At 33.5% G+C, this 26,820-nt stretch overlaps 1 protein-coding gene across 3 annotated transcripts in view; it reads right to left on the reverse strand.

Annotated features, from left to right (window-relative positions):
• The window catches only part of LOC150110223 (uncharacterized), a 54,189-nt gene that overhangs the window by 20,901 nt on the left and 6,468 nt on the right, over positions 1–26,820 (reverse strand). Inside the window, exons 1-2 of one of the 3 annotated variants that reach the window (XM_090398462.1) lie at positions 23,601–23,721; positions 19,059–19,342 (exon numbers count right to left, since the gene is read on the reverse strand). The gene's annotated coding sequence lies outside the window, so the exon portion shown is untranslated. Of the gene's footprint in view, positions 1–19,058; positions 19,343–23,600; positions 23,722–26,820 lie in introns of those variants that run through there. The other 2 variants (XM_090398455.1, XM_090398468.1) reach the window with 2 other exon arrangements.

Raw genomic sequence — 26,820 nt, forward strand, 5'->3', positions numbered from 1 at the left:
ATCCATTCCCATGGCGGGATTCAAACCCGCAGCCTTTTGGAGAGTGGATACGCTAACGACTCAGCCAACTAGGTTATAGTTTAACATTTCTCTTACTACTTTTATATTTCTCAGCAGCAGTGATAATTTTTTTTTCTTCTGAGTTATTCTGCTGAGAACAGGAGGGTTTAATGTTTCCTACTGTAGCATTGATCATTGGAGCTCAATAAGACATACTATACTGTGAACCATGGAATTTCTAAAGTATCCTTCCTCAAAAAAAAGAAAGCAATAAAAACAACTCTTGTGCCACACATTTTCTAACCCTTTACAGAAGAGCAAAGAGAAGTGATGCCAATGAACTGTTAACCAAAATCACCTACATCCACACAAAAATACATCTAAGAGACTATCAGTTGGTGGTGGTTTTTCCTACCGCCCCACAGCACAACTATAAAAAAAAAAAAAAAAAAATCTCAGGTAATTAAGAACAAAAGCAAAACTTCAACTCTCTCTTTCACAATGGCTTAGAAAGGCTAAAGATAGCTCCATGACAGGCCACTAGGCCTAATACCTGAAGGGAAGAATTTTATTCAATTTTTCCACAAACTCCTTGGCAGACTTGCCATTATGGAGAAATTTTTCCAAATGAATATGAACACCTACAGTCTAAACAGGATTGTGTATATATTTTTTCACAAGTCCTAACTCAGAAGTACAACACTTAATTAGTACAAGGTGACAAGAAAATTAAAATAGCAAAGAATCTAATGTTCTAGTGTTAATAGGAGCAATTTGATATGTGAAAGACCTGAAAGCAAATGTGCATTCAGTCCTTGCTCTTCCCATTATCTCTGAAATTAGTTAATACACTTTCTTGAACAATCTCTTAGCAAGCTTCCCAATTTTTTTAAAGATTCTTATAACACAGAAGGTTCACAAATAAATAATTTTCTGTGACTATGAAAATAGTTCAAATTATGATGGCCAACCACTGAACACAGTCTGCTGAGGAAAGTACTGCATTTTGACTTGCCAAGTCAGACTATTTGGATTCAGAGAAAAAGTAAGCAAGGTACAACTAGCAATTCTGAATGCAGTGCTTTAACAGCATTTAAAACACTAATGTTTTGCCACAGTGGTGTTCCCGATAATTATGTGCAAACGGCAGCAGCGCCATTAACCATGCTTGTTCGAGATTCATATGATAGCTTTTCAACTAACACCGAGAATGAAGTTTCTCAACCAAAAAAAAATAAGAGAATGGAATAATAATAATAAAAAAAAAAATGTATTTTTCTGGGACAAAAGATGTATGCATATATTGTATCTTTGTTTTGAAATTTATCATGATATTGAAAGTCTGAAGTAATGTAACTCGAAAAATGTTTTTGGCTCAATTTAATCAGAAAGCATTTTTTTTGGGCAAGAGTCAAAAACAAAACTTGCTATGCAGGGGTAAGATACATAAAATATAATATTTTTAATTTGCTACTTGAAGGTTTAAGAAATATTAATAAATATCTAGTTTGCTTTCATTCTCAATTTGTCTTCTATGAAAACTGCAATTCCATCCACAGAATTATTTAAAGCAGTTCTTTGCATCTCATGGAAAATTTACACCTAGCCTGAAAATGAGCCAACACAAACATAAACGTTCATCTTTTGAAACAGGATTTAAACTGCGTGTCATGCAGTTTGCAGAAGAACATAACATTGTTGCTACGAGAGAATTTGGTGTAGCAGAGAGTAATATTAGACTTTGGCATAAGCAAAAAGACAGTCTTGAAAAAATCCGCAAAACGAAACGTGCCAGTCGTGGAGATGTAGCATCCTTTCCAGAACTTGAAGAAGAGCTAAATGAATGGATTTTGACGCAACGACAAGATGGCATTATAGTAACAAGAAATGAAATTCGTTTTCGAGCTCTACAAACTCAAGAATGGTAAATTCAAGGACACACCAGGTATTTCATCTTTTCTTGCTTCGCCTGGGTGGTGCAACAGATTTATGGAACGCAAAGCATTAATATTACGACACCGAACAAAAATTGCGCAGACATTACCAAAGCAGCTTGAAGAAAAAGTGCAGTCCTTCCATAAATTTTATCATAAAATTACGGAAGCGTCACAGATATGAACTTTCCCAAATTGACAATATAAATGAGAAGCCCATGTACTTTGATATGCCTGGGAATCGAACAGTAAACTCAGTTGCTGAAAAGGGTTCTTCATAAAAACAACGGGACATGAAAAAACGCATTTTACCGTTGTTCTAGCATGCATGGCAGACGGAACCAAATTAAAGCCAACAGTGATATTTAAAAGGAAGAAAATTCTGAAGCATATGAAATTTTCTCCAGGTGTAATTGTTCACTCCTATCAGAAAGGTTGGATGGATGAAGAAGGTGTACAATTGTGGCTGGATCAAGTATGAAACATACGTCCAGGTAGCTTGTTACGCCAACAAAGCATGCTAGTCTGGGATATGTTCCGGGCCCATTTAACAGAGGCAAGCAAAAAGAAAGCTACGTACAGACTTAGCAGTCATACCGGGTGGTCTAACTTCCATTTTGTAGCCACTTGATGTCAGCTTGAATAAGCCATTCAAAGATCACTTATGTGAAAAATGGAGAGAATGAATGTCATCTGGTTTGGTGAAGATGACAAAAGGTGGGAATTTTCAGAAGCCTGAGATCACCCTAGTCACCAGCTGGGTTAACGAACCATGGGATTCAATACCATCTGAAATGATTCAACACTCATTTCTTAAATGTGGAATAAATAGTTCAATGGATGGATCCGAAGATCATGTCATATACGAAAGCAAGGATGACGCACAACAAAATGGAGAGCATGAAGACGATGACAACTGCTACACTGATGACGCAATCCCTACAGATAAATTTATAAATGAAATGTTTGATGACTCAAAAGATGAAGAATTTAAAGGATTTTGACATTTTGTTTTAAAATAAATATTTCTTTCGTTAATTCGTATTGTATTATTTATAATGTTATGGAACAAGATTAACAGATCGCAATTATACATGGACATGGCATTTTAGGGCTAGTTTTCAAACAAAATTTCTAGTTCGCATTATACGCGATAATATACGGTAAGTGATGAATGCCACTTAATATTCAAATACTTGGATGTGTGGCATTTTTTCAGAAATGGAAATGTAAGATAATTTTTCATTAATGAGAAACAATTTATTAGCTTTTTTCCCTAATTGCAATCACTATGTGAAAGTATACTGTTTTGGGATTACATAAGCTACTTCCTTGTTTGGAAGTTCTGAAATTCAAATCAACACCTACAAAAATTGACAATTTTTTTTTTTTAATCAAGATTATCTTATATGAAAAACAACTCATATATGTATGTAAAAACACTGAGTTTTATTTTTGCAAGTTAATTTGACTATTTTCATTTGAGTGCTTAACATCAAATTTATGAATTCATTAGTTTTTTAACTCGAAATTTATGAAAATATGAGTGATTTTTTTAATTTAACTTTTGCGATGATTACAAATATTTCTTTGTATTTTGAAAGTAATATAAAGAAACGTTAACACCATTATTTATTAAGCAGACAAATTACATCAAGATGTTCCCCACCTATAAGGGGCTCGGGTGAGCCCTTTGTTAACTTTTTTTTTTGAAACATATTAGGCGACAAATTCATACGGTAACCTAACAAACACTAGTCTATTCGGCAGTGTATAGATTATTTTTGGAATTATTGTTGCAACTCCTCTATAATGAATGCATCCAAGTTTGAAAATAAAATAAGCACATGCACTATCTTTACCCTTCTCTCTTCTAGTAACCAATTGTATGGTAAAACCAGTAGCCAATCAAATGTTTTATAAAAGATTATTAAAGATTTCATTCTTATATTTTGATAGTTAAAAAATGTTTTTCTTATGTAAGATAAATTAACACAGTTGACTGTGTGCAAATATTTCATGTTTAGATAATAAAATATTTGTTTGATAGCCTTTAGAGGTTGATTGCCCGCTCATACTCTTTGATTGAAATTTGTACATGAGCTGTATTAATAAAAATTTTTGTGTAAAATACGGCTTTTTTTTTTTCCCTAGACGATGTGAGCCCTTTGTTAAAATTTCCATAGCTCACCACTGCCTATATCCATATTTGTTACATTAAAGTGTCATGGAGTAAGATAACAATATATTTAATTTTATTTTAGTTGGTTACAATGTTTCAGATTTGCATTCGTGATGGTTCATTGGCTTCAGTATCAACTGTAAAGAATGAAGCTCAATGATTAAAAAAAAATTAAATATTTAGTGTAAACAACTATATACAACAGATAATACATGCAAAGAATAATTAATTACATAAATGAACTAAATCTCTCATGCTCTTTCACAGTTAAAGGTCTGTAGTCTCACCTGGCCATATGGAAATTTCCTTTGCAGCATTTTATTACAGTTCAATACATCTCTATTTTTTTTTACACACTCATTCAGTCTCTTAAATATACTGTATTAGCTAAAGATATCACTTGACCAATATACCTGAATGTTTTCCAGTTTCATTCTTGCATCTATCTTTCAATTTATTTATTTTTTTAAAGTAGACATGAAGAATAATCACTCACACAATAGGAATACATTGAGCAGTTACAATATAGGAACTTTTTACTGCAGATTCCATATCGCTCCTTGGAACATATATTGCTTGCCTTTCATTAAGCACAAAATATTCTCATATACAAAGACTATCACATTATACTATACTTCAATTATCAACTTCAGAGCTCTATATCCTTGAAGAGTAAAGATGTATACAAAAACTTTCCCAAGATTAGTGAACTCTGTAGTTTGTTTTTACACCTTTTAGCTTTCCTTTCTTGCTCGACTTCTTTTTCTTCTTCCTAGTGTTTCTGCTTCCCCAGTGCTGTTCTAAAAACAACCAACTGCATGTCCATTACTAAGATTCAAAGTGAAACTCAAGTGACAAAATGGCTGCCATTGCAAGTGCTCACAGGTTGCACAGCAAGTGACATATGAACACTAATGTAACTCAAACTTACAAATAATATACATACAACATACATACATACAGTAAACAAGTTTACTACTTAACTCATCTAAGTCTCTTAATGTCACTACTATTTAACCACATTTCTAGTATAGGAGCCACATGGTGGCTCCAATACTAGAAATGTAAGTACAATACTAAATGTGAACAAATCACATATCATCAAATTCCTGATGTACCATCAAGGAGTGTACAGGATATGATAGTACTACATGAAAAATTTACATCATTACTAACTTCCTATCTACAATTTTCCTCCAAATCAGTCTGTTACTTGTCAAGACTCCAACATTATCAGATCTTATATTTCTATCGTCTAAGGCACTTTGTACCTTATCAATCCAACTATATCTTGGTCTTCCTCTGGGTCGTTTTCCTGCCAACCTGGCAGAGAACACTTGTTTTGCTATTGCTAATCTTTCCTCTCCCATTCTATTTAAGTGACCATACCACCTGAGATTAGCTCTGCTAACGCATTCCTGGATGCCGATAATGTCAAGTTCTTTCCTAATATCCTCATTTTTAATATGATATTGCCATTGATGCCATCTGTTCATGCCTATAATCTATATTGCCATTGATGCCATCTTTTCATGCCTATAATCTTTCTCAGGACTCTCACATCTGCAGTCTCTAGTCTTTGGTCAAGTGTTTTACTTCTGACCCAGCTCTCAGATCCATAAGTTAAAACTGGTTTGAACACTGTCTTATATACAGCTAATTTAATGTTCCGACTAATTTCTCTCTTATTCCATATGAATTTATTCAATTGACTTCCCACCATACCAGCTTTGCTGATTCTGTTGTCTATTTCTATATTTAATTTACCACCTTCAGTAAAAATCGTGCCTAAGTAGCTGAAATATCTCACTTGTTCCACAGGTTCCCCGTTCACAACACAGTTGACATTTTCAATGATTCTGCCTATTTTCATTGTCTTTGTCTTTTTATTGCTGACCTTCATACCATATCTATTACATATTACAACAGTTATTCAATTTAGTCAGAGAATCTTGCAAGCTTGTAGCAGATTTATTTAGAAATATAACATTGTCCGCATAAAGCAAAGAGCTGACATTAACATCTCCAATTTTGATATTTCCATGTTTAATACCACTTTCCTTCATAATGCGATCCATATAGATAAACCATCTTCCTGTACTTCCTTCAATTCTAACTGCTGACTTACAACTCAAATAAAGACTAAGTATTGCTTGATGTAATGCCCCATTGACACCATATATAACTAACGTATTGAATAGCTTCTCTCTTGGCACCTTGCCATATGCCTTTTCCAGATCGACAAAACTTAAATACAGATCTTTGTTATATTCCCATGCTTTCTCAACTATTTGTCGTAAAATGAAGATCTGATCCTGACAGCCTCTATTTGGCATGAATCCAGCTTGTTCTTCCACAATTCTTCTCAACCATTTCTCAAGTATACTTGCATAGGCGAAATATCTCTGTAATTTTCACATTCAGTTTTATTTCCCTTTTTATATATGGGTACTATTAGAGCTCTACTCCAATTGTCAGGAATTCGTCCCTCTGTCCAGGCTTTCTGAACTATGCAGTGCAGCAACTGTAATACTTTTATACCAACGTACTTCAGCATTTCTGGTCGAATATCATCTACTCCTGCTGCCTTTCCACATTTCAAGCCTTTGATGGCTTTTTCTACTTCAAGTATGGATATGCATTCCTGACTGTACGCCTGTTGAGTGTTTTTTTACCACTGTGCTATCACTGCTTGTTTCATTTAGCAATTTCTCAAAGTAATTACTCCATACTTCAAGGATATCTTTTTCTCCCGTTTTCATCATCTCTAACTCCTTTTACAACGCACTTTCTTCCATTTCTAAGCTTCTTCAACAACCTCCAGAATATCTTACCACCTTCTTGATATTTATTTTCTATGTTCTTGTCAAAGTCCTCCCTAAACTTTTGTTTAGCTAGTTTTAGTGTTTCGCTTTCTTACATTTGTCTCTGTATTCTCTAAGAGCCGACTTATTTGCTAGGAACTTTTGATATGCTTTCTTCTTTTCCTGCACTGCCTCTTTAACTTCCTGTGTCCACCATGGAGTTCTGATTTTTCTATCCTTGCAGACAACCTCACCACATGCCTCTCTGGCTGAATCAATCAGGGTTTTCTTCAAGGTTTGCCACTGCGTCTTGTAGTCATTGTGTAGCCTGAGTGATCTGGTCAATATTGCCCAAGGTTTGGTTCCTGTTCTCAAACTCTTTCATTTTTTCTTGAATAATCTTTGTGTATTTTATTAGTCTACAGTTCACATCTGAGAGCTGCTCAACTTTAATTTGCTTTAAAACTTTCTTACATGTTATTCTTTTCAATATGAAATTCAATTTTATCCTGCTCAAGACTAAATAGTGATCACTTCCAATTTCAAATCCTCTATACACTGGTGTCCTGCACCAGAGAGAAAACATCATTATCAACAATAACATAGTCAATGAGACCTTTCTTATTCCTTGCCACTTCTCTCCATGTGAATTTGTGCACATTTTTATGTTGGAACATGGTCTTAGTAATAACCAGTCCATGTCCTGTGCAGAAATCCAACAGGTATTTTCCATGATTATTAGCTTTGCTCTTTTCTCCAAATTTTTCCAAAATATTTTTGTATGTCTGACAATCATTTCCTACTCTGCTATTTAGATCCCCAACAAGGACCAACTTTTCCTTTTTCATTGTGTCAGTTGCTTTCTCTAAAGCCTCAAAAAATTCCTCCACTTCTACCTTAGTAGAACCTTCTGTGGGACCATAGGCACAAATAAGTCTCATTGTTCAGTTCCCCATTCTAATATTTGCCAACATTACTCTACTTGAGACTGATTGCCATTCAAGAAGATTAGCCTAGTATTTTGTGTTGAATACTATGGCTACTCCTTCTTTTCCTTGATTGTCATTGCCTGAATATAACATATTGTATTTATTGCTCAGTAAGATCTCACTAGTTTTTGTCTTTTTTGTTTCAGTCACCCCTATTATGTCGATCTGGTACTTATCTAATTCCTCAGCTAGCTCCATTTCTTTGCCATTCAGGCTTATGTTGATAGTACCGATCTTTAACTCTGGTGATGTCAAGTTGGGGTGTGCTTTCAGATTTGTTCCAGTAGCTGACTTTTTGCTGTTCACCCTGGTTCCCTGGCGACGACGACAACAACGGGGGGCCTTGTTAAACCGGGTGACACCCTAGCTGGCATGAAATTTTGTCATGTTGTACCATTGTACCATCATTTTGTATATTGGTTTATAAGCCAATAAGAAAACAATTTAGTCGGCTAAAGCCCAAATTGCGAGTCCATCCTCGTTCGTTCAGTATCCAGGTAGATATCCAACAGGGTGCACCATGGGAAGGTGGGGATTGGCCATTATTAGGTCAGAAGCCCTGGTTGGTTCTCTGCATTCCTTTAAAGGCCATGTGGAGGTCACTTCTCAGTTATACAGCTTTGACCCTGACCCACATATAATGTATATTTTTAGATTACTTCATCATATAAAATGTATTTCTCATAAACACATTCATGTCAGAGCAATGGTAGCTTGCTCGCTGTGAAACCTAACCATCTGTCAAAGTGAGCAAAATTACCTTATGTGTTGGATGCTCTGCTTTTCATAATGGTTGTAACTAATCCTGCATTGCAGTGGGTGGGATAGGTGAAACTGAATGTTCTTTTCAGAATATATTAAAAAACAATAATTATAGATAACAATATGATTAATAGTTACTATATTTGATTTAATAAAAGATGTACATTTGATATGTGTGCTTGTGTTAAGAGTATCTGGGGAGTTGAATGAAAAATATATGATCCTATAAACTATAGACTTTCATATGTGCATTAATGACAATATGATGAGCATAAATAAAAAAAAAAAATACGAATAGGTGGAAAGGGATGTGTTTGCAAAACATAAATCACCAACTGATAAGAAACAGCATCTGTATACATTGCTAGCTCAGTAAATAACTATTGGGAGGAGCTTATCCTAATGTAATAATGCTGATCAGGTGATTCGTGTGGTTGGTATACATGTGGGTTGATTGAGCAAATCATCTCGTATAATTTATTATGCTTATGTGTATTTTTTCTTTTTTTTTATATTTCACTTTATTTTCTGATAATTTTTTTATTTACTAATAATCAATGTTTTTTACATAGAAGTATGACATATACATAAATAATTTTGATCCTTATACATTTATTTAAAAATGTTCACAATATCTGTTTTGCTGATGCACAGAAAAAATTATTTATGGATACCATAACATGACTACATTATTTTAAAAGTAGTAAATTATTCATATGTATGAGTTGCATTAAAACAAATAAACAAACACATGGGAGGCTGTCCATCAGTTTATACAGTATGTTGTCACCTTAGATTTCTGATCTGCCTCTCTCTCTCTCGGATCTCATGTCTGAGGACTCGTGACCTTCCTGATGATGGTTCACCATTTCTTCCTCTCCTGTGCCTCTATTATTGATTGTTCTAGTTTAAGTTCAGTGATTCTTGATATTTGGTCAATCCACCTGTTGAGCGGTTTTCCTCTTTCTTTTCCCACACGATTTACCTTGGATGATTACTTTTTCTAGGCAGTTACCTTCCCTTTTACAATATGTGTCCAGAATATTGCAGTATTCTCTTTTTGGTTATGTTTATTAAGTCTTGTGTGGATATTCAGTTCTTCTAGAATGCTTTTGTTTGTTCTCTTTTCTGTCCAAGACACTCTTAACAATATTTTCCAGCACCAGAGCTTGTACACCCCAATTCTTCTTCTGTCATAGTCCAAGACTTAGAAGCATAGAGAAAGATTGAAAAAAATTAAGGTTTCTACAAGCTTAGTTTTTAGTTTTGTCTTTTTGGAGATGTGCCTATCTTTCCAGATCTTGGTTAAATCAGTCATTGCTTTTTTAGCTAGTGCTATTCTTCTCATCTCTTTTTTTTACACCCATCTTCTTTGTTATCACTCCAAGGTAATTGAAATGGTTGACAATTTCAATTCCTTCTACATCTATCTCTTCTGCATTGTTTAAAATCATTTTCATTTTATCCTGATTTATTCTCAAACCATGGCTTAGGCTTTCCCATTCTAATTGATTCAGGATGGATTTTAATTCCTGTTCGCTTGATGCTATTATCACTGTGTCATCTGCATATCGTAGGTTAGTGATTGTTCGGCAACCTAATTTAATGCTTCCATTCCACTTTTCTAGAGATCTTTTCATTATAGGTTCGCTGTAAAGGTTGAATAGTAATGGTGAGAGTATGCACCCTTGTCATAAAGGAATATTTAGATACAAGTTTATACAGTATGTTGTCGCTTTAGATTTCTGATCTGCCAATTTCCTCAAATTCAATAACATTCTCTGCAATGCTTACCGACCTGACGTGATGATCCACCCATATTTAACTGATGAATGTTTTCCTTTTCATTGTGATCTCTTTAGATATAGTCTCTCCTGTATCTAAATATTCTTTTATGATTATCTCTCAGAATTGGAAAATGGAGATCTTTTAGAACTGAATTTTCTGTGAATAATCCATGAATTCACAAAAGCTGTTCTGAAGAGTACTTCCATGGCAATTTTTTATATACCACTCAACTCTCTCTGAGTATACGAGAGATCACAATGAAAAGGAAAACATTCATCAGTTAACCTCCCAACCAGCTCTCCCTAGCCTTTTTCATGGATCAAAACTTCGTTGGCATTCTGCCTTTTATCATGCCATTACCTTCCTCCACCGTTAATCTCATTACGGCTATTGTATAGCCATTAGTGGATAACTGTTGCTGAGTGACCTTTGTGTCTCCCTGTCTTTACATCTATTGTGTTGCTTAGAATTTCATTTACTGTTCCTAAGTTATTTGACCTTTCTTGCCTCTAAATTGATTTATCATCTCTTCCCAATTGAAACGAATTTCTCATGTGCGAAAAAAATCAATCCTGAAATGACCACTTATCAGCCTTTGCAATGAATCTATTTAGTGATAGTAAATTTGCTATATTTTATTCTACAAATCAGTGCACCGGAAGAGTTGCACTGATTGTTCTTTCACTTTATGTATAATAATTGAATAATTTTTTTTTGAATTTCAGAATTTCCAAATGTTTGCTTTGAAAATGTTATGTCAAATATTTATATTTATAAATAATATTTATTGAAATAAATGTTATTTTGCTTTCGTTTCTAGCCAAATAGCATTATATGGATCATCACATTTCAGTTTTAGAAATGATTTTGTTATTCATAAAGGCAAATAAAAAAAAATGTTAAAATGCTAAATTGCATTACCCTGTTTCCGATTGTGTCCTTGTGGTATCAAAAATTTATATCCAATGATATTTTAGCAGTGATTCTTTGCCTTCGCCTTTTATTTATTTGTATTATACATATCACGATAATATCTAGTGCATATCCTCGTAGATATGTTGAAAATATCATATACGGAATGGTTCAAAATTTTTGCTCATTTTGAAGATTTTCTAATGCTTCTCCTCCCCCCCCATCCTCTCTTGGAACTCAACTGCATAACTACTCTAAATTTCTATACAGGTTTGAATGCTTTTCTAGACAGTATTCAAAATCAATTACTTCATTTTACCATTTTGACAAAAGATATACGGCAATCAGATTGTACCGTGAAGCATCTAATTCTGTTCTATTTATTTGCAATCTAAAAAACCAGCTGTTCTACTGTCCGCTGAAATTATGTGAAATTTTAGAAATAATATGCTATATTTTCGCCATGCAAAATTGTTTATATGCATACCACACAAAAGAAAGTGCAGTAGTATTATTTTTGTTTGTTTTTCTTTAAAAAAATCTAAATATTACTTCTGCTGCTGGAAGCTATTTCTGAAATAATCTACGTCTTATAAATACTTGGTAATATCCTCTTAGCTGGAGGAAAAGTTGAAGGCTTATTACTCTCAGTGCTATTGAGAAGAAACTGGAGAACACTAAAGTGCCTCAGGCTGTAGTGCAGAATATGTCAAGAATGTCTTGTTTCCTTTTCGATTGTTGATTACCTATATTCTAACAGAAATACTGACATTTCGTTTACATGCTTATACATTATTTATGCCAAAATAATTGCTTAATTTATAATGATCAGTTTCACTTTTATTATCAAAAATTAAAACATACAATTATCTTGAAAAAGAGGATTTGAATTATTTTCAAAGAAAAGGCCCATATGCGTTTCATAATCTTTTTTTTTTTTTTTGGGGGGGGGGGGGGGGTGGTATAGACCTAATCAATCTGCAGATATTTCAGATAATTTATTTCATAAATCGTTCTAAGACAGCTGTTACAAACGTATATCACTTGGGGAACACACCCATTCATTTTAGTGTAAAATAGTAGCAAAGGTTCAGTTACTTTAGATATGTAATCTAGAAGAAAATGCTATGTCTGCTGAGATTAGAATCTTACGTGAATAATTTTTCTGACATGATTTCTCATTATTCATGTCAGACATGGTTACATTATAACACGATTTGTTATAATGTAACCAATTTCCAGATTTTTCCCTCCTGCAGACTCCATGTTATATGCAATGATTTCTTCTTTGTACTACAAGAAAAAAAAAATATAGTATTTTCTTTTCTACTGGCTGAATTTACAATGTTCCTTCTTTGTGATTTGAAGAGAAAGTGAAAATGATTTTTTTTCTTGCTATTTTTGCCATTATAACATCTCATAATTATAAGAGTGACATTTTACCGTGTTTCTCCCACACGAGAAACAGAAATAAGGTAGTAATAATATTGTTGATTATGTCAAACTTCATTGTAGCAGAAATTTTTATTACAAAACTTTGTAATATATATATATATATATATCTCAAAAACAAGAAATTTGGAACCCATCACATCAATGTTGAGTGTTGGCAAGGTGAAAATGTTCAAGTTATTATTTATATATTTCATTTATTAACTGGGGGGAGGGCTATGCCCAACCCCTGTGTTCCGGTCTGGTTGGCCAGTTCTCCTTCAATTGTGATAACTCGAAAGGGGGTTCCGCCCCTGAGTTTCAAAACGTTTCGAAAAACATGACATAAAAAGGCTTATTTATTATATATATATATATATATATATATATATAGGGTAGATTTTATTTCATTATTTTTTATTGTTTTGGTGAAATACTCTTTTCAGTTCCAGAGGAACTGGAAAGACTATTCCAGTTCCTCTTATATTTTATTCCTTCGAAAATATCATTCTGTGTCATAAAAAGAACTTAAAAAAATTATTTGTAGTCCTGAAAAGGACTGTTTTGATGGCCTTGAAAACAAACATTTTTTATTTCATACTGTTCAGAATTTAAAATTCTTGAACAGTGTGAAACACCTTGAAGCAAGGGTAAACACACAAAGCAGTTTTACACTCAGGGCACCAGATTTTTGTTTCCTTTCTGATATATTTTTTTATTACATACATAACATTTGCGTGCAGGTTTTTTTTTTTTTTATTAGCTGTTGGTGGTAGATTTTCGGGATAATGGTTGGAGTTAGCAGCATTCAACCTCAGATGTCTGGCAGGATTTCCTATTTTTCTGCTTGCTGAAGAAGGCGCATGTGCAGCAATGCTTTTGCAATTTCTATTCTGTATTTTAGATATGTTATGGTAGACAAACATTTTTTCTTGTGCAGGAGGAAACTTCCAAATAACAAAATCCAAAACATGTCCACTTTTTTGTAATATTTTTTATGCTGTTTCCTCATTACAGAGTAGAATGATAGCTGCTGATCGCACCTGTCGACTCCACCCATAGTGTCGTTGTATGCACACACAGCAATGGGTTTTTCTTTCTTCAAACCATGCTTCTCCACGGATTCTGTTGATGGATTGTGCAGGGAAGACAGCAGAAAAACATCTTTTTTGTCTTTCCAACGTAGTGCAAAGACTTTCCCTCGCTGATAAGCTCGGATTTTCCCCTTCGATAGCTTTCCTGAAGCCAGATTTGGAGGCATATCTCGCCTTTACAGTACCATAACTATCTGTACGATGCTGTAAAAGCAAATCAGCGAGTTCAGGACACATATAGCAATTATCCATTGTAATGCAGTAACCTTTCCCCAGTAAAGGGTCTAGTAACTGCATTACTGCACGCATCAACAAGGGGAGATCCGAATATTTATCATGCTCGATTAGTTTGCTTTCCCATATAAGGTTTGAAATCCCAAAGATATCCACTTTCCTATTCGCAAAGCATAAAAAATTTTACTCCATACTTCGCTTTCTTTTTGGGAATATACTGCTTACATTTCAGTCTACCTTTGAATGGCATAAGGCTTTCATCGATACTCAAGTCTCTCTCAGGAATGTAGAGTGATCTACATTTCTGACAGATTTTCATCAGAAAATCATAAATTTTGTTGAGGACTGGGCAAGGATGTGTTGCCTGATTGTATTCCTCGTTATTCTGAAAATGCAAATACTTCATGATGAGACTGAATTGTTTTTCAGTCATAACATCATGAAACATTGGCATGTTCAGAATCCAGTCTGTAGACCAATACATTTTGAGAACAGGCTTTTTCACGATACCTTGCACAATCAAGTGCTATAAATGTAAGGAGCATGTTGATTGGGCTCCAAAGTTTACTGCGAGAATGTGGACTGTACTCAACTTGCTGATGTTGGCAAGCATAAAGGTTAGTCTGTTCCACTATGAAGGAAAGAATATCATCGTCTAAAAATAGACAGAAAGAGCTTAAAATATTACTGGAGTCAAAGTCTTCAGTAATTCCTGGCTTACCTATGAAGGGAAACCGTGAACAAGCTGGTGTACATTCAGTGGCGATCACCCATTTTCTACACGAAGACATATCTAAAGTACAGGCAGAATCGCTATCTTCAGAGCTAGAAAGATTTCTCTCCTCATTGGTAGAACAAGAGCTGCTCGAAAGGCAAAGGCTCCAACTTTTCTGCATCCCACGAAGTTTTCTTTTCTTACCATGTCACTGCTACTGCTTGCCATCTTGTAAATGAATTGTGTCTTGAATATACTTACTATTTATTCTTTTCTGTCCAGTAATTCCTTTCTGCCCAGCTCAAAGCTAATGGAGATTACTAACCCCCACTGAGAAACAGAACAATAGAACATGCAGCACACTAAAGAGCCTCAAGCAATATCTGAATATTTTACAGGCAGAAATTTCTTGTTTGGTTTTCCACTTTCTTTATTCTGATATTGCATTTGAAGGATGATAGTGATTTTAAATATTAATTTTGCCTATATCCGAATATCACATAATTTCCTGATTTATAATAATCGCCAAATAGTTCCAGTACCAAAAAATTAAAGTTATGTGGAACAATTACTAGAGAAAAATAACGAATTAAATAAAAACTATACCTATGTTTCATAACAGTTTTCAGGGGGGGGGGGGGTAAACTATCAGAGGCAAAATAAAGTTCAATTCTATTGTGAAAGGAAATGAAATTTCACATTTGATATACATATTTTGAATGATAAAAATAAGCAAATGTATCGCTTACTTTAAAAATTGGAGAATAAAATATCTGAATTATGCAGAAAATATAAATTTAAATCATAACTGTTAATTTCATTTTGTAATGACCAAGTATACAAGGAAATCAAGAAAGTGAAAGTGCAAAGAACAGTAGATTACTATACAACATGAAGAAAAAATTTAGTAATATGATTAAAGAATTTCATGTTATTCTCTATAAAGCAAAGTTGCTCAAGCGTATCCTAAAGGAAATCTGTGAAGTATTATTCGATTTCGATGGTTTGTACAAAAATAAAAATAATACAAACTGAAACATCGGCAGCCGGTTTTCTTTTCTTTTTTTAAAAGAATATTTCAAATAATAATCGTAATTAATTTCTTCGAGAACAAAGAAAAATCTTTTGTTTAGTATGCGATTAGAAAAAAATTAGCACAAAAAAAATAAAAAATTAAATTGGTTCTGCAAGGTAAGGCAATATTTAAGTGAAGAAATTATACAAGATCTTTATTTTGTCCAGACATTAAAATTGTATTGTACAATAAAAAGAGAAAACTAAAATATAAATAATTTCTCTATTTTTAGTCTATCCTATATAACTAAAATCCAGTTGACCAGCATGGAACAAGGAAGTGCGTTTCTTGTTATAGGCAACTGCAGCTACGAACGCGAGATAATCCGATTAACCGTTCTCTTCAGTGTGAGGATTTATCACACTTTCTAATGGACACGACAGTCAAATTGCACTTCTTATCCAGGTTTTTTCAACAGGTGGGCTGATACATATCCAGATTTAGCTGGACGATCTGTAGCGTTCTAGCCGTTTGGGAGATTAAACATGGGTGGATCATCACGTCAGGTTGGTAAGCATTGCAGAGAATGTTATTGAATTTCAAGAATTTGTGGAAATTGGCATATCAGAAATCTAAGATGACAACATACTGTAATATATAAACTTGTATCTAAATATTCTTTTATGACAAGGATGCATACTCTCACCATTACTATTCAACCTTTACAGCAAAACTATAATGAAAAGATCTCTAGAAAAGTGGAATGGAAGCATTAAATTAGGTGGCCGAACAATCACTAACCTATGATATGCAGATGACACAGTGAAAATAGCAACAAGCGAACAGGAATTAAAATCTATCCTGAATCAATTAGAATGGGAAAGCCTAAGCCACAGTTTGAGAATAAATGCCATCTGGCCTGAGAGATCGCCACCCTTCTTAGCAGCATTATAACTGAGCACTGAGTCTGTTTTCTGCACTTGCCCTATTCTTATGAACACTCTCTTGTCAACATAGTTACTTATCTTTTGTTAGTCCATTTCAGTATTTTAATGTATTTTTTGGTTTCCATGGTTATTATCCATCCACATTTGTTTCTTCAACATAACTCCTGCCAGAAGTCCAACTGTATTATTCCTGATTTTTCACAGAGGAATGTTCCTCAATAAGTGCTAAACTTGTATAAAAATTATATGCAAATAAAATCTTTCCTGTATTCAAGAGGCCATCAAGCAATTGCAAAGTGATGGAATGAGAATGGCCCCAATCACTCACTGTGTCACCTTTGCTTGACTACACACAGATGTGTGTGTAATCAGCTAGTAAATAGTTTATACACTCTGATGTCATATTTACGAGTCTTGCAGGGAATATACAGTATTTACTTGAATATAACTCTTACTTTTCGCCAAAAAAATTAAAGTTAAAAAGTCGCGGTGTGAGATAAATGCAGGGATTTTCGGAAACTAGTTTTTCAGGGAAAACACTAAATTGACATTAGTCTCTTAATCCACCCTGTGCAATCCAAGATCGAGTAGAAGTCAATGCTCCCACTCCCACATTTCCTCTACTGGTTGTTTTCACTTCTGTGCATATGATTGGTGCAGTATTAACCAAAGACCATGTGAGACTCGATGACAAAGGCAAGGCAACGATTGATTTCAAATGCCAATTTTCTTCAATTGAATCCAAAATATCTGAAATTGCCATAACATTCACTATCTATTTCTTAAAGTTGTAAACGTTGTATGCGAACTATATGTGAAACTTTTAAATTTATTTTTTCGTAAAGTAAAATCAGAGATGCAAGATATACACGAGGACAAGTTATATTCCAGTACATATGGTATTGTCACAAGAACAACCTCCCACATCAAGGAAATCATGCTCTTATCAATTACAACTCTTTTCTCAGACAAAACTACTTTTACAAAAGCTTTTAGCAGTTCTAGAAGATCATGTCTCCACATCATTGGTATAAATATGCCAATACTTCAGCAATTGCAGAAATCTGTCCTTGTGCATTGCATTCTTTAATTTGTATAAATGGAATTCTTTGACCAGTATCAACATATTTCCAGAACATGTATTATTCCCATAAGCAATGCGATTCTGAAAAATTTCTTCTTTAGATGTGGGTATCCATTTCTTGAAATTCTCTTGTTTACCTGGAGTTTCCCAATCCTGAGTTGTAGATAAGCACTGATCTGCATATCTGTTAGTTTCTCATTAGTCATCAGTTAGAAATGCAGAGTACACTTGCAGATGGATTTTCCACATCAAGTGGTAAAAGTGAATTCCATTCATTTGAAAGAGAGAACTCAGAACCTTTACTTTGTGAAATATCTTCGTCAGATGAGGAACTGCTCCATAAATACAATACCTGATTGAAATCATCATCTGAATTATTTACATCTTCAAAAATGCAAACTTCATCAGATGCGTTTTTTTCTTGTTTTTGACAGTGGCTCAAGAAACTCATCACTAGAACATGTGATTTCCTACATTCGGCAATGCTGAAGACTAGAAGCAGCTGTCCCTATATAGTGAACACATCCTCCCCAACAGCCACTATACTGCAGACACAAGAAAAACAAGTAGTTTTATTGCATCACTGAATAAGGTACAGAACATTTGCAGGATGTGTAATATATTTGTCAACAAATAATGCAATTAGAGACAACTGGCATCAAAACAGCACTACCTAATGAAACACATCTCCTCCCACAGAAACTATGCAGCATAGATTCAAGCAAACTGTTTGTTGTACCACCAAACATGGTATCTAACTAAAAACAATTGTCCTAACATTTGTCCAAATTTTCAAACAAGTGGCAATAAAATTCTACCAAAAGAGTTGCAACTGACATGCCACATAAACTGTCAGTTGAGGCCACCTGCCCAAAGTGGAAGTGGCACACAAATGGTAACGAGAAGTCTCATCGGTAAAATAAATGTGCAAAACACTTCCCGTGAGATTTTTTTATGGTTTAGTGTAGTAACAGCAGTAGTAAAAAATTTCTTCATTTTCTTCTTTTCTAAATAAAAGAAACAGTACAATTACTTTTATGCAAATATGAAACAGTACATACTCCAGGTTTGGAGCATGCACACACCCTAAACAAATAATATAATAAGCATATATTTAACATTAAAGAATTTCATGTAAACAACTTTTGGAAATAGAATTATTCTCACCTTTAATACATTTCTTGGCTTGTAATTTCAATGGTAATTATTGGGACTGGTGGTGATTGCTACCCATATCTTAACCACTTCTGAAGAAAAGTCATGATTTCCAACTTGTTGCAGTTCATCTGGCTCATCTATTTCAAACTGGGAAAAGGGTATTTTCTTGGAGTAGCCTATGAACAATTTCTCCAATATGCCAACAAAATTTCTTCACTTGATGTAGTAGGCTGAGGTGTATGAGATAAATCCCCCAAATGTCAAAATATCTTCATTTGCAGATCATACAAGTCCTTTGGTAAAAATAAAAGAATTGTAATAAGTAAAAATTATGATGCACAATTTCCATACTTAATCCATTTTTAAGTTAACTGGAATTGAAATACCATATGTAGTGCAACTGTTAACCTTATAACAGTAATCAGAACTGGAGTTAATCTCTGTTTTTTTAAAAGCAAACAGCTGAGATTAACAATTTTATTTTGCAAGATTCTTTAACAAAATTGCATATCTGCTATAATAAAGCTGGCATGAAAATCAGCAATAAGCTTGTTAGATCACAGCAAATTTTCCATTTTTATTGGTAGTATCCAATCCATTACATAATCTTCATAAGAGGTTTATAAAAGCTGCAGTTTCAAACTTGACCATCTCAATTTCAAAGTCCAGCCCATACAGACAAGGCAACAAGTGATTTAGCTCTCCAAGGAGAAAAAAAGCGGTTTTCAGATAACCATATTCTACAATTATTGTTGAACTAAGTTTCTAGAGGTGACAACATAAAATACTATCACAAGTAAGCAGCTTGTAAACGACAGAATCCCATGTCATTTCACATAACTGATTGAACATTGAAAATATCCATTGGAAAACTATTACTTGATAACAGCAGTTAAAGAAAAGTCTGAACTCCAAGGTAAATGAAAGTGATGCAATAAGCTTTACTAATTATATAAAGTAAGCATTTTGTTTATTACTTTGGCCAAATCTAAACTTTTGTGGAATTCAGTTATCAAATAAGTTTTAGCAGGAATATTCTAAGTATATTCCCAAAGGAAATATACTTTTTGAAGTGAGTCTTGTGAAAGTGGCCCTAGGAACAGACAATAGATGGACAAGAAAAGTAACAGAATGACTACCAACCAGAAAGAGAAGATAAGGAAACGCAAAAACAAAATGAGCAGATGAAGTAGAAAAACTGTCTGGAAAGAAATGGATGGTGGAAGCAGAAGACCAGGAAAATTGGAAGATCTTCATCAGGCAGTAGATTGAAAATGGCTGAGAAAGAAGAATAGTATTGAGTAAGAAATGAAATGGTCGGTATATCTATATTTCACCATTTTTATGACCATAAATTAATGTTAAAATACCACAAAGAAAGAAAACTACATACATTATTGTTGACAGTGATATATTGGTATAAATTAAAGAACAACAGAGAAAAATTTTGACAACTTGGGAAGGGCAGGAGGAGGGGGGGGGAGAATCAGGTCATTGTGTAAAGTGATGCTGAGTCTAGTTATTGAGCAGTATATGCAATTGAACCACTGCATAAAAGAAGGCATCTCAGTGGTGTGACAGGCAATTTATTAGCACAAAATGCTGCACTTTTAAAGATTTTTTTCTAGTAACCCTAGGAACAGTGATTGTTTATAAACAGAATATTCCCTTCAAATTTGCTAAAGCAAATATTGCACTACTGTAATAATGAGCAATAGTGTAGTATGGCTTCAGCACAGTCATTTTAGAAATCATTACAATGCCATTGGTAGTGATACTGTGGCCTAATCCAACATGTAAATATCGTCATCTAAATGTAATGTGGTATGGGGAAAATGAGTGAAACATGGCGCATGATTTTTGTTAATAAATCACAGTTTCTGAAGGTAAAACCATGTCAGAAAAATAAGTAAAAATTTACGGTTTTAACACCAACAAGTTTGAGCAAAATAGGCATGGTGTTAGTCTAAGCCCATAAAACTTAAGCAGCATATACTTTTCATGATATAATTCTATGTGCTATTAAATGATTTTACACAACATTCATTTGACATAGTAATCTATATCCCATCTTGGCACAGCAAATGAAAAACTGCTCACATCAAGGAATTTGATTCTGTCTTCTTTCTGGCACCAAAGAACAATGATAAATGAGCTTCATGGCAGAAGACAACAGAACTGATTTGTCTGTACATTAAAACAATGTATTTGTCACTAGAAAAACTAAGCATTTTCTTTTTAAAAACCTAGCCTTCAAATTAAACAATGACTTAGAACAAGAGTTAATACAGTCACCCAAATTAACATTTTATACACTAAACAAAAACTATTTCACATGATACAAGATATGGAGGAGAGGATGAGTCTCCCCAACACCCAGTTAATGCCAAATTGTTCTAACCTGATATATCATGGAAAAAAAAACCCTGCTACCTCTGTATGAGATAGGCTAACTTACCTTCGATTTTTAAAAAAATACATATTAAAATTCCTCCTGTCATGATGAGAATTGAACTTAGGGCTTTTCCAATCGAAGAGCAATGTACTGTCGTACTTTCCATTACGGTATAGAGGTGCACAAAATTCAGTATGTGATAAACCTGTATCCTATCTTGGCACAGAAATTGCAAATGCTAAACTGCTTCCATCAAGGAATATTTGATTTTGTCTTCTTTCTGGCACCAAAGAACAATGATAAATGAACTTTGTGTGGCAGAAGACGATTTTTTCCATTACCTTTGACAGGACGGTAATAACAGAATTAATCATGCTACCGGCCAAGACATCCATAGATGTCAAGTTTATCATGGATGCGAAGTGCATATTAAAATTTTAATACCATTGATATTACATTGAAATATATGATGGATACGAAGCATATGAGGATGCATATTTGATCCATAACGGCTGGTAAGGTGGTCAACTGATTTGTTAGTACATTAAAACAATGCATTTGTTACTAGAATAACTAAATGTTTTCTCTTTTAAAACCTAGTCTTCAAATTAAGCAATGACTTGGAACAAGAGTTAATGCAGTCAACCAAATTAACATTTTGTGCACTAAACAAAAACTGCTATTTCACAATACAAGATATGGAAGAGAGGATGAGTCACCCAAAAACTCAGCTAATGCAAAATTGTTCACCTGATACACTGAAAAAAAAACTTTACATACGAAATAATTTCACATAAAATTCACTTCAAATGATAAACCTGTATCCTATCTTGGCACAGAAATTGCAAATGCAAAACTGCTTCCATCAAGGAATATTCGATTTTGTCTTCTTTCTGGCACCAAAGAACAATGATAAATGAACTTTGTGTGGCAGAAGACAACAGAATTAACTGATTTGTCAGTACATTAAAAGTTAATAAATTATTTCATAGCTGAATATAGAAACAAGAGTTTCGTGCCGAATATACAGAAACTAAAAGTTTCAGTGGATGCAAGCATAAGCAACCTTATGGGCAACCCGTAGTAAAGGTGGAGTAAGCTCCAGATCACTTTCCTTAGTATTTTCCATAATGTAAAGCACATCTCCTAGAGGAGATGTATAATAAATAAGCATTTGGCTCTCTATTTCAGTAATACATGATGGTTCATTTAGTTTCAGTTACAATCTAGAAATTATTGAACAAAGAATAAAAAAACAAAACAACTAAACAATACTATATTGATATCGGAGGTCGCAGTATCTCTCAGATACAATTTACTGTCAAATATCGCAAACCTTTAAATAACGTGTTAAACCAAACTGACAGCAAAAAAAAAAAAAAAAAAACAGTGCGGAATATCACTCGTAACATATGAATGCACAGCTACTCATGACCTCCAAGCTATACTACACACTGAAGTGTGTAAGAATATTTATATTAAACATTTTGCATGTATCTGTCAGATTTGCTGTGAGCTCCACAGGGTTAAAGGACTGTTAATCAAGTGATACCTGTATTTGTTACTAGAATAACTAAATGTTTTCTCTTTTAAAACTTCAAATTAAGCAATGACTTGGAACAAGAGTTAATGCAGTCAACCAAATTAACATTTTCTACACATTTTGTGCACTAAACAAAAACTGCTATTTCACATGATACAAGATATGGAGGAGAAGATGAGTCACCCCAAAACTCAGCTAATGCAAAATTGTTCACCCGATACACTGAAAAAAACTTTACATACCAAATAATTTCACTTCACATGATAAACCTGTATCCTATCTTGGCACAGAAATTGCAAATGCAAAACTGCTTCCATCAAGGAATATTTGATTTTGTCTTCTTTCTGGCACCAAAGAACAATGATATATGAACATGGTATGGCAGAAGACAACAGAATTAACTGATTTGCTAGTACATTAAAATCACAATATGTTGTCACTAGAATAACTAAACGTTTCCTCTTTCCAAACCTAGTCTCAAATTAAGCAATGCTTGAAACAAGAATTAATGCAATCAATCAAATTAACACTTTCTACACATTTTGTAAACTAAACGAAAACTGCTATTTCATGATACAAGATCCAGATGGAGGAGAGGACGTCTTCCAAATACCTAGTTGATGCAAAATTGTTCTAACTTGATACAGTGTGGATAAACTTGTATCCCATCTTGGCACAGCAACTGCAACCGCAAAGCTGCTTCCATCAAGGAATATTTGATTTTGTCTTCTTTCTGGCACCAAAGAACAATGATAAATGAACATGGTGTGGCAGAAGACAATTCAGGTGACACTATTACATAAACTGTGAATGAAAAATCTAAAGAATATAAAGTTTATTGATAAACTCTGAAATATTGTATGTAAATAACCTTTGTTTCTGGAATAATGACAAGAGACAATTCAGATAAAAATGCATACACCATAAATAAAAATTCTTAAACATGCAAAATTTAGTGATACACTCTGAAACACTATGTAAATAACCATTGTTTCTGGAAAAAGGTGTATTTACTAAACTGAAGAATAAAGAATACACTGATAAAAGAAATTTCATTTTATTGCTTTGGCTGACATTTAAAAAAAAAAAAAAAAAAAAAGGGAGTTATAGGGAAAACCCTGTAACTGCAATTTTGCTGAAAATGGAGTTAATGTTATCTGCATATGTAAAATTTTATGCTGTATCGTCTGGGAAAACTCTCTTTCTCCTATGAGGTATAGTGTTGGAGTTATAGTCTTTTTTTAAATTTTAGGATTATTAAAATTGTTATTTAAAATCATGGATCTGGCAACAAAATGAAGAAAGTATGAAGCTAGATTTAAAATAAGGGTAATTGAAATGGCAAAGCAAAATAATAACTGTGCTGCTGCAAGAAAGTTTGACATAACCAAGAACATGGTAAGAGAATGGAGGAAGAAGATATTTTAAAAAAATTGACAAAGAAAAAATGTGCAATGAGAACAGGGATCACCCGATGGCCACAACTAGAAAAATACCTTGCAGAATGGGCATTCGAACAAAGGCAGAATGGTTATCTTGTTACAAGAAATATGATTAGAACATACACACTAAAATGCTCAATATTACATCCGGATGAAAGTATAGAATTTCAAGCTACTTCAGGATGGGGTACTTGTTTTATGAACAAAAATCTAGTAATAAGACAAAAACGAAAATTGTTCAAAAACTACCAGCAGATCTTGACCACAAACTTATCAGTTTCCATATATTTATTATTCAATTGAGACAAGAACATGAATTTCTATTGTCAAATATTGGAAATATGGATGAAACTCCTATGAGCTTTGAAATGATAAGCAATAAAGTAGCAACAAAAAAGTAGAGACTAATAAAATCATTAAAAAAGTGTGGTATCTCTAATCTTATGGATGGTACAGAAGATGATCTGTTGTGGGACACTGATGACGATGAAAATGAAATCAATTCACTAGATTCGAACTGTGATCCATATGATGATCATTTAAACAATGAATCTGAAGAACTATTTTTGACAGATGAAGAAAATTAACATGAAAATTCAAGTTAATAATTATTATTTGTTTTTTAAGACCTACAGCTATTGTAATATTTTAAATAAATTCATGTAGCAAACAATCTGATTTGTTCATAAACACTGCCTATTTTCTTATATAAGAATGTATTGCAACTTAAGCTTCCCTTTTTATACTCACCGTATAAGACGACCCACGATTTCGAGGGGTTTACTGTATAATTTAAGTCGTCTTATACGCCGACCTATACAGTAATTACTCACAGTCTGTTATACACAGAAAATCCTGCAAGTTCATGAACACTAGTGATAATTTTCTAAATAAAGTTAGTAATATTTGATTCCTTCTAAAACTGTTAGTATCCTTTGTCCTGCCAATCACATCTTTCAATGGATCATTTCCTGTAATAAAGATCCATGTTCTCATTCTCTATAGGACATATGTATTTGTCACATGTTCTATGGGATTTTCAGAGCTCTCCTATAGCACCACATTTCAAAGGCCATTATCTGTTGCCTTACTAATGTTCTTATCACTCTTTTCTTTGTTTCGATACTCACAGAACTTCTGAGCAGATCTTTATTTTTCCAGAATGCATCTTTAGCTATGGCTGTTCTTATTTTTATTTCTATCTTGCTTTCCATCTGCAGTAAAGTAGGTGCCTAAATATTTGTATTCTGTTGTATGTTCAATTTTCATATTGTTTATGAATATTTCTGACTCGGATTTTCTTTCGAGATTTTCATAAATTTGGTCTTCTTTGCCTTTATATCTAATCCAAATTATTTACCTTCTTCAATTAGTAACTGCAGTAATTTGATTAATTTGTTTCTGTTTTCTGCTATTAGAATGGTATCATCAGCATATCTAAGATTCTTGTATGTTATATCATTGATACTAATTCCTATTTTCTGTTTTTCAATCTTTTTCATCACTGTCTCACTATAGATATTAAATAAATTTTGGTGAAAGGATACAACCTTGTGTAACTCCTCTTTATTTTCACTACAGAAGTCTCATCATTAAACAGTTGCATTTTCTGTTTGGTTTAAGTCATTTTTATAATCTTAAGTACATGATCTTCTATGTCTAATTTATCTAATATATTGAACATTTTATTATGTTTTACCTGGTCAAAAGCCTTCTGAAAGTCTATGAAGCATATGTAAATGTTCCTATTTCTTTCAAGTGATCTTTCTATTAGAATTTTTAGTTCCAGGATAGCATTAATGATTCCCATTCCTCTTCCGAAGCATTTCTGTTGTTCACTCAATTCACCACTTATGGCTCTTTCAATTTGTTTGTTAACAATGGTTAAAATAATTTTATATGCATGTGATATTAGGCTCACAGTTCTGTAATCCTCGCAATTTTGTGCATTATGTTTCTTTGGAATTGGTATGCAGATAGATGTAAAAACTTCAGGTAATTGTATTGTTTTATAGATGTCCTGAATGGATTCCACTAAATAGTTATTATTGCCAGTCAAAGCTTACAGCAGCTCAGCCTGAATATTATCACACCCAGAGGATTTATTATTAGGCAGATTGTTTACTGCATAAGAGTTCCACTCAGTTTATGTTTAAGGAAATGGTGAACTGTCAAATCCTTCCACCAAAAGGGACAATCCATTCGACTTACATTATAATAATATGGGCGAGTATTTTTTTATCTAGTTTCATGTGATTTCTGTAAAGAACTGTGATTTTCAACTTATTGACATTCTGAGGGAATATTATAACATAGTTCTTATGTTTGTGTTTCAGAAAATGCTACATTGGCAAAAACCTTCCACAGAAGACAATGATACATGGAAAATAA

This window comes from Typopeltis vanoorti, chromosome 1 (assembly GCF_054136105.1).
Source record: "Typopeltis vanoorti isolate ZY-2024b chromosome 1, IOZ_Tvanoo_1.0, whole genome shotgun sequence".
Lineage (NCBI taxonomy): Eukaryota > Metazoa > Arthropoda > Arachnida > Uropygi > Thelyphonidae > Typopeltis > Typopeltis vanoorti.